An 11756-nucleotide genomic window follows, 5' to 3' on the forward strand; every position below is an offset into this window, starting at 1 on the left:
ATTTACACCTAGTGTAAATGGACAGCTAGTGTCATTTTGGCTGCTGTCATTTTTTAAATTTGAGAGTCTCAGGGAAAAGAGGTCAGTGGCCCTGACTAAATAGTCAGGTGGCACAAATCGCTGTGGCACATTGGTTGAAAATTGCTGCTCTTGGACATTTGAATTACAAATAAATTGCAGCAAAAGAGAGATGGGACAGGGGTGGGGAGAATGTCTCTCAGGGAATCTGAGCCCTGCCATTTTCTTCTGAGGCTTAACAAAGTTAAAATATAATTAACATGTATTAAATGCTAACATTTATAAATATATATGTGTACATAACATTTTGCTGTGTGTTTTACATTTATTAGTTTTCCACACTTCAGTTATTCCTGTATCATTTTATGAATTTTGCTGCATCTGTCACCTGTATTATTATTTACTTAATGTCTTTCCTTAGGAGTTTTGTCAGCCTCTTTTTTTCCCTTGTTTCTAAGGAGTAGCCCATAAGTATCAAATCTAAATATTTATTTTTATATTTTTAATTAAATGTTTTTGTTTATAAGTTTTCTAAAACACAATGGGACAAATACATTATTAATATAGGAGAGTTCATGTTTACCTGGAAAATCATAAATTGTACTGTAGTTATGAAATGCTATTTTGTTCCATTTTATTTTCAAAACAACTCTTTGGGGTTAGGAACCCTTATTATCATCATTTGCATTCCCAAGGGAAAAGTGGAGCAAAAAGAGATGAAATAACTTGCCTAATGTCACAGGCTAAAAAGGGGAAGTCATGGTTTGAATTTGGATCTGGTGCTGCTTTGAAGTTCAAGCCTAAAACACTATGACATTCTTTAGCCAGCCAGAGAGAGATTTTGTTCTCACCGCCAATTTTTCATATGCCATACACACAACTTTGTAAAATGTGAATGTGTATGAAAGTGACTTGAATGTATTAAAAAATTAAAATAATTGTATTGGGTTGATTTTCTTTATATTTTTTCCAAACAGTTTAATATTACCCCGTTTTCTTTTACCCTCGATTATTTGAAAAAAGATACATAGGCCCTGGCTGGGTCGCTCAGTTGGTAGAGTGTCATCCCATCCACCGAAAAGAAGTGGATTCTATCCTCAACTAGGACACATACCTAGGTTGTGGGATTGTACAGGATGGCAACCCAATCGGTGTGTTCCTTCACACATCAATGTTTCTCTTTCTCTCTCTCCCTTCCTCTTTCTCTAAAATCAATAAACATATCTTTGGGTGAGGATTAAAAGTTTTTTAAAAGAGGAAAAAGAGAGTTCCATTTTTAATTTTTAGAGGTATCTCCATATAGGTTTCCACAGTGGCTGCACTAGTCTGCATTCCCACCAAACAGTACACAAGGGTTCCCCTTTCTCTATATCCTTGTCAGCACTTGTTGTTTGCTGATTTATTGTGATATCAATTGTGACTAGTGTGAGGTGATATTTCATTGTGATTTTTTTCTTGTTCAGAAAGAACTTTATTGTCTAGTGATGCATACTGAGAACATACAGAAATCTGCATGGTCTACTTCACGTGCAGTAAAACAATGTTTACTTTACGATAAGTCAGTGTGAACTTTTTTAAAAATTATTTATTGCTGTTCAGTTACAGTTGTCTGCATTCCCCCCACCCCAGCCAAACCCACCTCCCTCCCTGCTTCCACCCTCCCCCCTGGTTTTGTGCATGTGTCCTTTATAGTAGTTCCCAAAAAACCTTTCCCCCATTGTCCCCTTCCCCCTCCCCTATGGCTATTGTTAGATTCTTAATTTCAATGTCTCTGGTTATATTTTGTTTGCTTTTTGTTGTTGTTGATTATGTTCCACTAAAAGGTGAGGTCTATGGTATTTGTCCCTCACCACCTGGCTTATTTCACTTAGCATAATGCTCTCCAGTTCCATCCATGCTGTCGTAAAGGTTAGGAGCTCCTTCTTCTCTCTGCTGGGTAGTATTCCATTGTGTACATGTACCATAGTTTTTTGATCCATTAATTTACTGATGGGCACTTAGGTTTGCTTCCAACACTTGGCTATTATAAATTGTGTTGCTATGAACATTGGGGTGCATAGGTTCTTTTGGATTGGTGTTTCAGGGCTCTTAGTATATAATCCCAGCAGTGGAATTGTTGGGTCAAAAGACAGTTCCATTTTTCATTTTCTGAGGAAATTCCATACTGTTTTCCAGACTGGCTGCACCAGCCTGCATTCCCACCAACAGTGCACTGGGTTATTTTTCTCCACATCCTCTCCAACACTTGTTGTTGATTTGTTTGTGATGGCCATTCTGACTGGTGTGAAGTGGTATCTCATTGTGGTTTTAATTTGCATCTCTCTGATGATAAATTACTTTGAATACCTTCTCATATGTCTATTGGCTGTCTGTATGTCCTCTTTGGAGAAGTGTTTATTCTAGTCCTTTGCCCACTTTTTAATTGGAATGTTAGTTTTTTTGGTGTTGAGTTTTATAAGTTCTTTATATATTAACCCCTTATCATCAGCAAGTGATATATCGGCGATGTATTGCTGAAAAGATGTATTGGTAAATATGTTTTCCTATTCCATGGGTTATGTTTTTATTTTGTTGGTGGTTTCCATTGACCCAGCAATCCCACTTCTAGGGGTGTATCTGAAGAAACCCAAAACACTAATTTGAAGGAACATAAGCACCCCTATGTTCACTGAGGCATTATTTACAATATCCAAGATATGGAAGCAACCCATCTGTCCATCAGTAGATGAGTGGGTAAAACAACTATGGGACATTTACACAATGGAATACTACTTGGCCATAAAAAGAAGAAAACATTACTCTTTGGGACACTACGGATGGAGCTGGGAGAGCATTATTCTACGGTGAAATAAGTCCATCAGAGAAAGACAAATACCATATGATTTCTCTCATATGTGGAATCTAATGAACAAACTGAACTAACAAGCAAATAGAAACAGACTCATAGATAGAGAGCAGGTTGACAGCTATGGTGATGAGGGCTAGTGGTAAAGGAATTGAGCCAAAAGAAAAAGGACATGAACATGGACAGCAGTATGGTGATTGCAGGGGGGAGGGGGTATAGAGAGGATAAATGGTAATGGAAAATATAATAAAAAAGAAAACAAAACAAAACTAAAGAAAGAAAAAAGAAACATACATCTGTAAAATAATCTCTCTATTCATTCCTAGAATTCCAGAAGTCTAATTTAATACCAATATTCATTCAGTGGTATTGTATGAGTGTGTGGGTCTGATTATTTACAGAGATATTCTTTAAAATATTAAAGGTGATATTAGCCATGAGCTGATTTGGATGTGCTAGACTCCCTATCCTTGCCTCTGCCAACTCAGTCTATCACAGAGGGTGGTTCTGAACATTTGTTGGGGCCGGGGGCAGAACAGATTTATTTGGGCAAATGAGAAATAAGAATTCTTTCCCAAGCACCTGCAAATTGTTTATGCTATTTGGGTCATGGTTGACGTTAGCTGTGTATGGGCTGCATCTTTAATCCACTCTGTCCATATGTCTTATGTGAGAGTATGAGTTATTAATTGATTGAACTTTTTCATTGTATTTTCATATGGTTTTCTTCCTCTCTATCATTCTCTCATCTTCTCTGTCTTCTTCTTTTCCTCATTCATGCCCACTTTATTGATGGGCCTTGAATCATAATGTGTGGCAGAGCAGATGTTTGCTGGGGGCAAAGGCATGAAGAGCATTAGGGGGCTATGTGCAGACAAACTGTCAGTGCTAAGAATGTGACTTTGTGTACTGTTCCAAGGACACACTCAGAAATAGAAGGTTGGATTTCATGGAAATCTGCATATGGATGGAATTGGCAGGCTGGCTATCTTAATATTTTTCCTTTTGATCTGCTTTCACACTTTTTTCACACAAAATGCTCCCTGTATTAAATACTGCTTTGGGGAGCTTGGGTGTGAGCAATTAGAGGTCTAAAGTGGAATGTGTGGGAGGTTGGGGAGGAAGGCTTGGTAGTTAAGCTTGTCATCCATGTGTGAAGCACAGCATGCTGCTTCCTGGCTGAAGTTACAGAGAAAAACAGAAAGCAAAAAAATAAGTATTTGTTGAGGGTTATGACTTGAGTACCATAAAAACAAGGCTGTAGACTTCAGAAAAGTGTGATCTGAAGCATTTCTCAGAGACAAGGTTCTGGGAAACCTTGATTACCATGTAAACTGGTTGGTTAAGACATCATCGTGAAGAGACAGAGATGTGGCTGATTTTGCTGTGCTGGTCCTAGCCAAATTCTGAGGGGCAAGTGGGAGGACATTAGATTGGTGTATGAAAAGGGTTATAATCCAATTGGCAATCCTGCTGCAAACAAGGATCCAGTTGCTTTGGAATCATAGTTCCTGCCTCCACCCTTATGGAGCAAATTAGATCTGCAAGTCCAAATATGAGCCACATCTATGACAATGGCATTTAAGTCTCAGGGGACAGCCACAGAAGAGGAAAGTAACTTGGTGCTACTCAGCAAGACTCCTAGAAACACCACACCCAGGTGTGTAGTAACTAGTTCTCAAAGTGCACATCTTCAGTGTGGGGCTTAGGTGGGTATCTATAGCCATCTTCTATTGAGTCTGCTCAGAAACAGGAATGTGAATGGTAGCTGGGTGTAGGATTAATCAGCCCCAAATGGTAAGAATGAACTAGGCAGTACATACCTAAAGAAGGAAGGGAAAAGGGTTTCAACTAAGGTTCAGCTCAGGGCTAGTTCCTGAACATACTCAGAACAGCTTTTGAATTGATCTCAGGTTCATTATAGCAAGCACTGAGTGGTCACCTGTTTCACAATTCTAATTTTAGGCAGAATAAAAACTCAGTCTTCACAAATTATTGCATATTAAAAATCCCTTCTCAAAAGAGTACTATTCAGGGACCCCTTGAAATCTATTTTAAAGGTTAATTTTCTTTCATAGTTTACCAATTCCCTCCATCTATATTTTTGTTGCTTTTTATTTTTTAAATTTCTTCTATTTTATAGGAGATGTTGAAGAGTTGATGACTTTCTACTATTTCTTGCATCTGTATGTATTTGAAAATTATTTTTACCTATCCCTCCCTTTGGCCTTAAGCAGAGTCTCTATTGTCAACTAAAGATGTTAGTTCGTTGAAGGTCTTAGGAAGTCCTTTCCCTGAAACCTAAGACTCTCTTTGTAATGCAGATTTAAGCATTTTCATTCCTTCAATTAAACAGAGACATTTGATAAATCTTACTGCTCCTACTGTGTTCCAGGATGACACTAGGCACCCAGAAAATGATATCAAGGAGATTATCATGATCAAGGTAGGTAACAGACACCTAAGTATTAATAATACTGTTGACAACTAACCAATAATAACGAATAATGTACTAAACACTTTATAGAAATAACTCAATTCTCAAAAACTTCTATATATATTTAGAGCTAGCATTATATCTATTTGATTAAGACCCCGAGGCTTAGAGAAGGGAAACCATTTATGTGAGCCTATGCATCTAATAAGCAATGGAAACAGAATAATATGACATCACAATGGCTCTAATGAAGGCTGAACAGAATACTGGGGGAGAAAGGTCTGGAAAAGTTAGTCAAGGCTTCACAGAGAAAGTGACATTGGAGCTCGGTCTTGCATTAAGCACAAGAAAGAAAATAGCAGGAGCTCATTCTGTGAAGATAACTATTGTGATGACTTGCAAACAATTATGTGCTACAAAATGTCTTTGTCTTTTGGGGCCCTGTTAAGAAGTCCCAGAGGTTTAGAATTTAGGTTTGAGTTCCAGTATATTGAACTCAAAGTTAAGATGGAAAAACCAGCATTTCTGACAGATTTCACAGGATGGGCTAAAGGTAGAGCTGGGAGGCAGTTGGGGGAGAAAATGGTTGATAAGGGGGTTAGATGAATTCCTCTCTATTTCCAAAAACAACTTGAAAGGACTCTTAGCTGCTCATTGTGGCATTTATCAGTTGTCAAAACTGGCATTTCCCTTTGTTCAACAAGACAATGTAGATGATAGGAAAGATGCATTACGATGAAGTCACAATGACTGTAGCACCCGGTTCCAATGTCAAGAGTTACTTAAAATGATAAAAGAGGGAAAATTGTGAGCAGGAGTCATAAATTTGATTGCCTGGTGACTTCAGTGAATTTGCTCTCTTTTAATGTATTTTCCTTTTTGAAGGTAATTTAAATGTCCAAAGACATGAATGGTGTTTGAAAAAAGAAATCTAGCACAGTGGAAAGGGCAAAGATGCATGTGGTATGAGATTTGGTTCTAGTTTTCTCCTTCTCACTGTAAGCTGTGTAATTTGGGCATGTGATTTGGGCTGTGTGATTTGGGCAAACTCTGAGCTCTGGATGTGTGAGTTGGTCCTGATTGTGACCTTCATTATTTGTGGGGTTATTGGAGTCAGATATACTTGAATTCAAACAGCTATGCTTCTAAGTGTATAGTCTTTCAATTTAAAGTTGAATGTATTAGGGTTACACTGGTTCACAAAACCATATAGGTTTCAAGTGTACAACTCACCAAAATATCATCTGCACACTGCATTGTGTGCCCATTGCCCCAAGCAAAGTCTTTTTCCTCCAATCTCATTTAGCCCCACTTGCCCACCACCACCTACCCCCAACCCCTTTCTCTCTGGTTATCACCACAGTTGTCTGTGTCTATGTGTTATATGTGCGTGTGTGTATATAGTCTTTTATAATCTGCAAAATGACCATTATAATTCCTCTTTCCCTAAATTTCTTTCAGGATTAATGAAGACAATGAATATGCAAAGTGCAGCACCAGACATAGAGTCCAACCCTTTTTTAAAACATCCATTTGCACCTTTCCAGTGGTTTGGATTCATTTAAAAGAAAAAACCTAAATAAATAAAGATACTCAGGTAAGAAGAGAGCTGCTTGATGTGCTAAAACTTCCTTTTCTATAAAATGGGAAGTCAGTGGTTCTTAGCTCTGGTTGCACATTTGAATCACTGAGGACAATTAAAAACATTTCCAAGTGCGAGGTTCCTCTCCAAAGACTGATTTAATTAGTGTGCTGTGGTACTCTGGCCTTGAGTTTGTGAAAGCTTGCAGGTGTTTCTAATGTGTACAGGATCAAATCATTGCTTCTCAAACTTTAACATAAATTACCTTGCAATCTTGTTAAAATATAGACAATTCTTCCCTAGGTCTTCAGTGGGGCCTGGATTCTTCATTTCTAACAAGCTCCCTGATGAAGGCTCTGATGTTGCTAGCCCAGGACCACACTCTGAGTAGCAAGAGATTAATGATCCATAACGGTGGTTCCCAACCAGTAGTGCTCATCAGATTTACCCTGCTGGTTGTTAAAAATGCAATGTTGGGACTTGGGTCTGGCCCTCACAAATTCTGTTTCACTTTGTTTAGGCAGGGACCAAGAGAATCACTGATCTGTAATGTCTATTTCAACCTGAAAATCCCATGATGATGCTAATTTTATGATTTTATATTATGACTTTCTCCTAATTCAGTTGTTCAGTAAAATAAATTAAACAGTCTGAAGCTGAGTATGTGAGATATCATTGTCAGACCTGAAAGATGGGTGGTTTCAAGTAGTGTGATGTCAACTCTCAGCTGCCCTTTATGCCTTGTGTATCTTCAGCCACCAGAATTCTCCACTTGAGTTAATGGAGTCCTTCAAAGAGCTTCCTCTGTGTGAGCAGGATTTACTCTTGACAACCCACTCACAGATTAGTCAGGAGAGCATCCTTCACCAAGGAGAGATGAACAAATGACCCTGGGCTTTTTTCTGCTCTCTGTAACATATCATGTATCTAAAGCAGAATCCCTGGAGACATGGGCTCATCTTCCTGACCTTGGCATCAAACCAAGGAAAAGTAAAGGTGGGAGAAAATAACAAGCTATATTACTCAGCAAAGCAGGCAAGTGACCTTTGAAAATCTCTGGGATTTCCAGAAGAAGTAGCCCCAAATTAGAAAGAATAGCTTTTTCCCCTTCTTTTTCTTCTTCTCACCTTCCTTCATTGCTCTTGCTCATACTAGCTAGAAAAATTCTCATCTTAGGGACAGACTCTTACCACTTTACAAGAAAAATTCAAAAAGTGTATTAAACTAAAAAATATTATAATTCTGGTGTTATTGCTTTGGATAAACATTTTGCATGTTATTAACATAGAAGGAGTTGGCTTCCAAGAAGTTTATGAATTTGTAAATAAGTTGGTATAAGAATGGTAATACGGAAAATGAGAGAAACTCATATTTTCTTGCTTTCTCCTTTAAAAGTATTTGTACCTATAAGAACACTTAGTCAATCTATAGAAATATCTATATGAACTCTAGGGTGGACAACTCAAAAAGATAATCATCACACACCAGTTTAGCTGACCATGTCCTAGGTCACCCACATTACAGAAGAAGGTACCAGAAAAATGTGGCTACTTGACCTTACTAACATTCCTTTATTCCTGGGTTGGGCTGACCAAATAGAGCCACCATGCATTTGTGATTCAGCAGCAGCACATGGCCCCACTTGCCTCAAATGCCTTTCTTAAGAGCAAGCTCCCATGCTGCCCTCCTTCTGTTGGCCCTCAGACCTCTACCCTTTCACTTGGAGTAATTTATCAGACCACACGTCTTGTTATCTAGGGAAGACTGTGGCATGTGTTCTGAGTGGGAGGAAGCAGCTGTGAAGGAGCTGGAGCAATGCAATGACGAGCCCCACATTATAGTGATAGTGGAGGCCTGGAAAGGAGACTCTGGTGGTGACCAGGCCTCAGTAGTGGGGCTCTGGATAAGGTGTTGGAAGGAAAGGGGCTCTAATATTCCAAATGAAAGGAAAGACTAGGTAGACAGGGAGTACCAAGACGAACTTCCATTATTTTTCAGTTTTTTTCTGAGTTACATTTTGATGAGGCAAGGAAATGATCACTGTGCTCTAACATTTATTTTTTTAAAAGTTTACCCCAAATAGGAAGTTAAATTCCTGTCAGTCCACGTTTATTTGCAAGGCAGTGGCTTCTTTTGACATCTCAAACAGAGGAGAGATGGCCTTTTGCCAGGGATGTTTATTTTATTGATTTGCTTATATATAGCATCTCTTATGTTGCAAAAACTGTTTTAAGCACTTTGAAGTCTCACCTCATTAATACAGTTAACAACTTATAAATTAGGCACCATTATTTGCAGAGGAGGGACCTAAAGATCAAAGAAATTATTTTGCCCAGATTTTCTGTGTCAGACCCAGGATTTGAACCTAGGCAGTCAGGGTTAAGGGTGTTACCCTGGACCACTGTATTATTTTGCCTCTAATACAAAGGACAGTGTTCCTGCTGGACTAGATGAACTGTTTCTTAAATGTTCCCTAGACTGGTGTGCCTGCTAGGCCATCATCATTGGAGCTCTTGCTTAAAATTCAAATTCCTAAGCTCTACACCTGGATTTCTGATTTAAGAAGTCTGGGATTTTTTTTGGAAATAGACCTAGATGATGTTCAAGGAACCTCCAGTCTTACTACAAGTTGAAAATTCTTTGATTGACAATCATTTTTATTACCCTAAAATGAATGTCATATCAGAAAGCAGCAGTAGCTTATGCTACCACCTCCCATAGATTTTCTAGTCATTCCAACTCTGGTGTCTAAACCTGTCACTGATGCTGACAATTCTGACCACTCCACCCCCAGCTCCATCTGCTGACAACCACCAGACTGCCTTGAGTCCTCTGAAACTCCCACACCCTGCATTTTTCCTTCCGTTAAAAACCCAAAGCCTAGTCTCCTTAAATGTTTAAACTATTTCTACTGCAAGGCAAAGTGGACAAGTTTATTATCTACAATTAATTGCCACCTTCTTTCCCTTGTTCTGCCAAGTCATGCAGCTCAAGTGGGTGACTCTACCGTCGAACATTATTCTCCTGTTCACTCTGAATGGCCTGGACCCAGCAATGTTTAAACTTGGGACAGGAGATGGGATTGAGCCCTACCTCAGCCCCCTTTCCCTTTTGTCTTCCATTCACCATCTCTTTCTGATATCTTCTTCCTTGCAGACCCAGAGGATGCTGAAGGTTGTGACCAGCCTACTCTTCTACTTCAGCAACATTTTCATGTCTTTTTAAGTGGTTGAGAGTAGCAATGTTAGTTATAGACAGCCAGTAGGTGAGAAAAATTAGCTATCATATCACTTTTGTGAATTTAAGCTCTACTGATGAGTGCACTGACCCAAACAGATAAACCACATAAATTCTAACCATTTTTTTTTACTTTAAGAAGATTGTATCACACCCGGAAAAATAAAACAGAAAAGGAGGAGGCTTGCAAGCCCTCAAGGTTGCCATGAGAAATTGGCTTAAGAGAGAGGTAAAACCCACATAGAAGACATCACTAGGAAAGCCAAGGCAAATATTATCAGTGCTCTGTGTGAAGTACTGTGACCCCTCAAAGTGAAACAAGCCAGCATTATCAAAACAGCATTTCCTTCTCAGCTTTGCCTTGTGACTTCCAAGAATTCAACTACTTTTCTATTTAGGAATATAGGCATTGCCTTGCTCCTCAGTATATCAGCTGTACCATTTGAGATATGCTCAGCATCAAGTTGCTTTGTCTGAATATCCTAACTATTCTATGGGAAAGAGAAAACATAAAATATGCTAAAAAATTTTCCTGCCTCCCGGGAGATTCCACAAAACAACCCAGCTTCTTTCTGTACTCTATAGTGTGGTGAGAAAACATTCTATATGTACCCTTGAACAGATGAATGAGCAAACTGGAGCCTAGCTGACCGTCTTGAAATATTAAATAAAAATGTACACATCAGCAACACTTCACAACAGGCACATTCCTTACTGCTCCCCAAGTGCAAAGGTAATTCCCTGAGGCAGTGGCTGTGTTCATCTAAAATAGATACGGCAGCTGCAGAAGCTCAAAGCTGATCTCAGGAGCATTTAATCCAGCTGGAGTTCAGTCACATAGGTCAGGGTGCCCTAGGTCCCTTCAAGTGCAGTGCCTGCAAACTCCGGGGGTAAAGGCATGCTTGATGCCTTTCAAACTTAACATTTTCTCCCTTTCTCCCATTTTATTTATTACCTTGAGCTCCTTGACTGTAGAAGAATCTTTGAGCCGACTCAACATCCAAGAGTCTATGAGCAGACTCGACATCCAGAAAATAATCCATTTTGGGATAATCCATCCTTGATGTTTCAAAAACAGAGTTTTAAGACAAAGTAGTCACTTGTATGCCTATGAAAGAGGAAAGCAACTTAGAGTATTTTAGACTGTCAAAGACATTTTTAAAGCCCTGACATGCATATAAAAATTTAAATATACAGTATATACATGTATAATTATATATACTGAATAGTTAAATCATTCCATTATAATATCCCATTATTTGACTGACATATCCAATTCTAAAGCCACCCTTCAACATAGCTTTCTTACTGTATGAGAAAATGCCACATTTAACTAACATTCATTTAAAGTAATATATTCTACTCAGAAAAAAAAAACAGATGATCCAGTCTAAAGAGAGATGGCATACCAGCCTTTCCTTGTTGTATATTAACTGGAAAATATATTGTTAAATTCATATGCTATCTGTTATTTGAAAGTCTGTCTGATAAATGGCATCATTAAGTGTCAGCTGTTCTTAATATTGATCCTCAATTGGTCTAGAGAGTTTCAATTCCCCTTGAGCAGCAAGAATAGCCTGGGAATCAGAGCCTCCACTTAGAGATGCTTTGCATTTATGACACATGCTGACATGTTT

At 38.6% G+C, this 11756-nt stretch overlaps 1 pseudogene; it reads right to left on the bottom strand.

Moving 5' to 3' along the window:
• LOC118500722 overlaps positions 1-11211 on the bottom strand; it is a 116931-nt pseudogene extending 105720 nt beyond the window's left edge.
• Positions 11212-11756: the final 545 nt, after the last annotated feature.

The sequence above is a fragment of the Phyllostomus discolor genome, chromosome 5 (assembly GCF_004126475.2).
Source record: "Phyllostomus discolor isolate MPI-MPIP mPhyDis1 chromosome 5, mPhyDis1.pri.v3, whole genome shotgun sequence".
Classification (NCBI taxonomy): Eukaryota; Metazoa; Chordata; class Mammalia; order Chiroptera; family Phyllostomidae; genus Phyllostomus; species Phyllostomus discolor.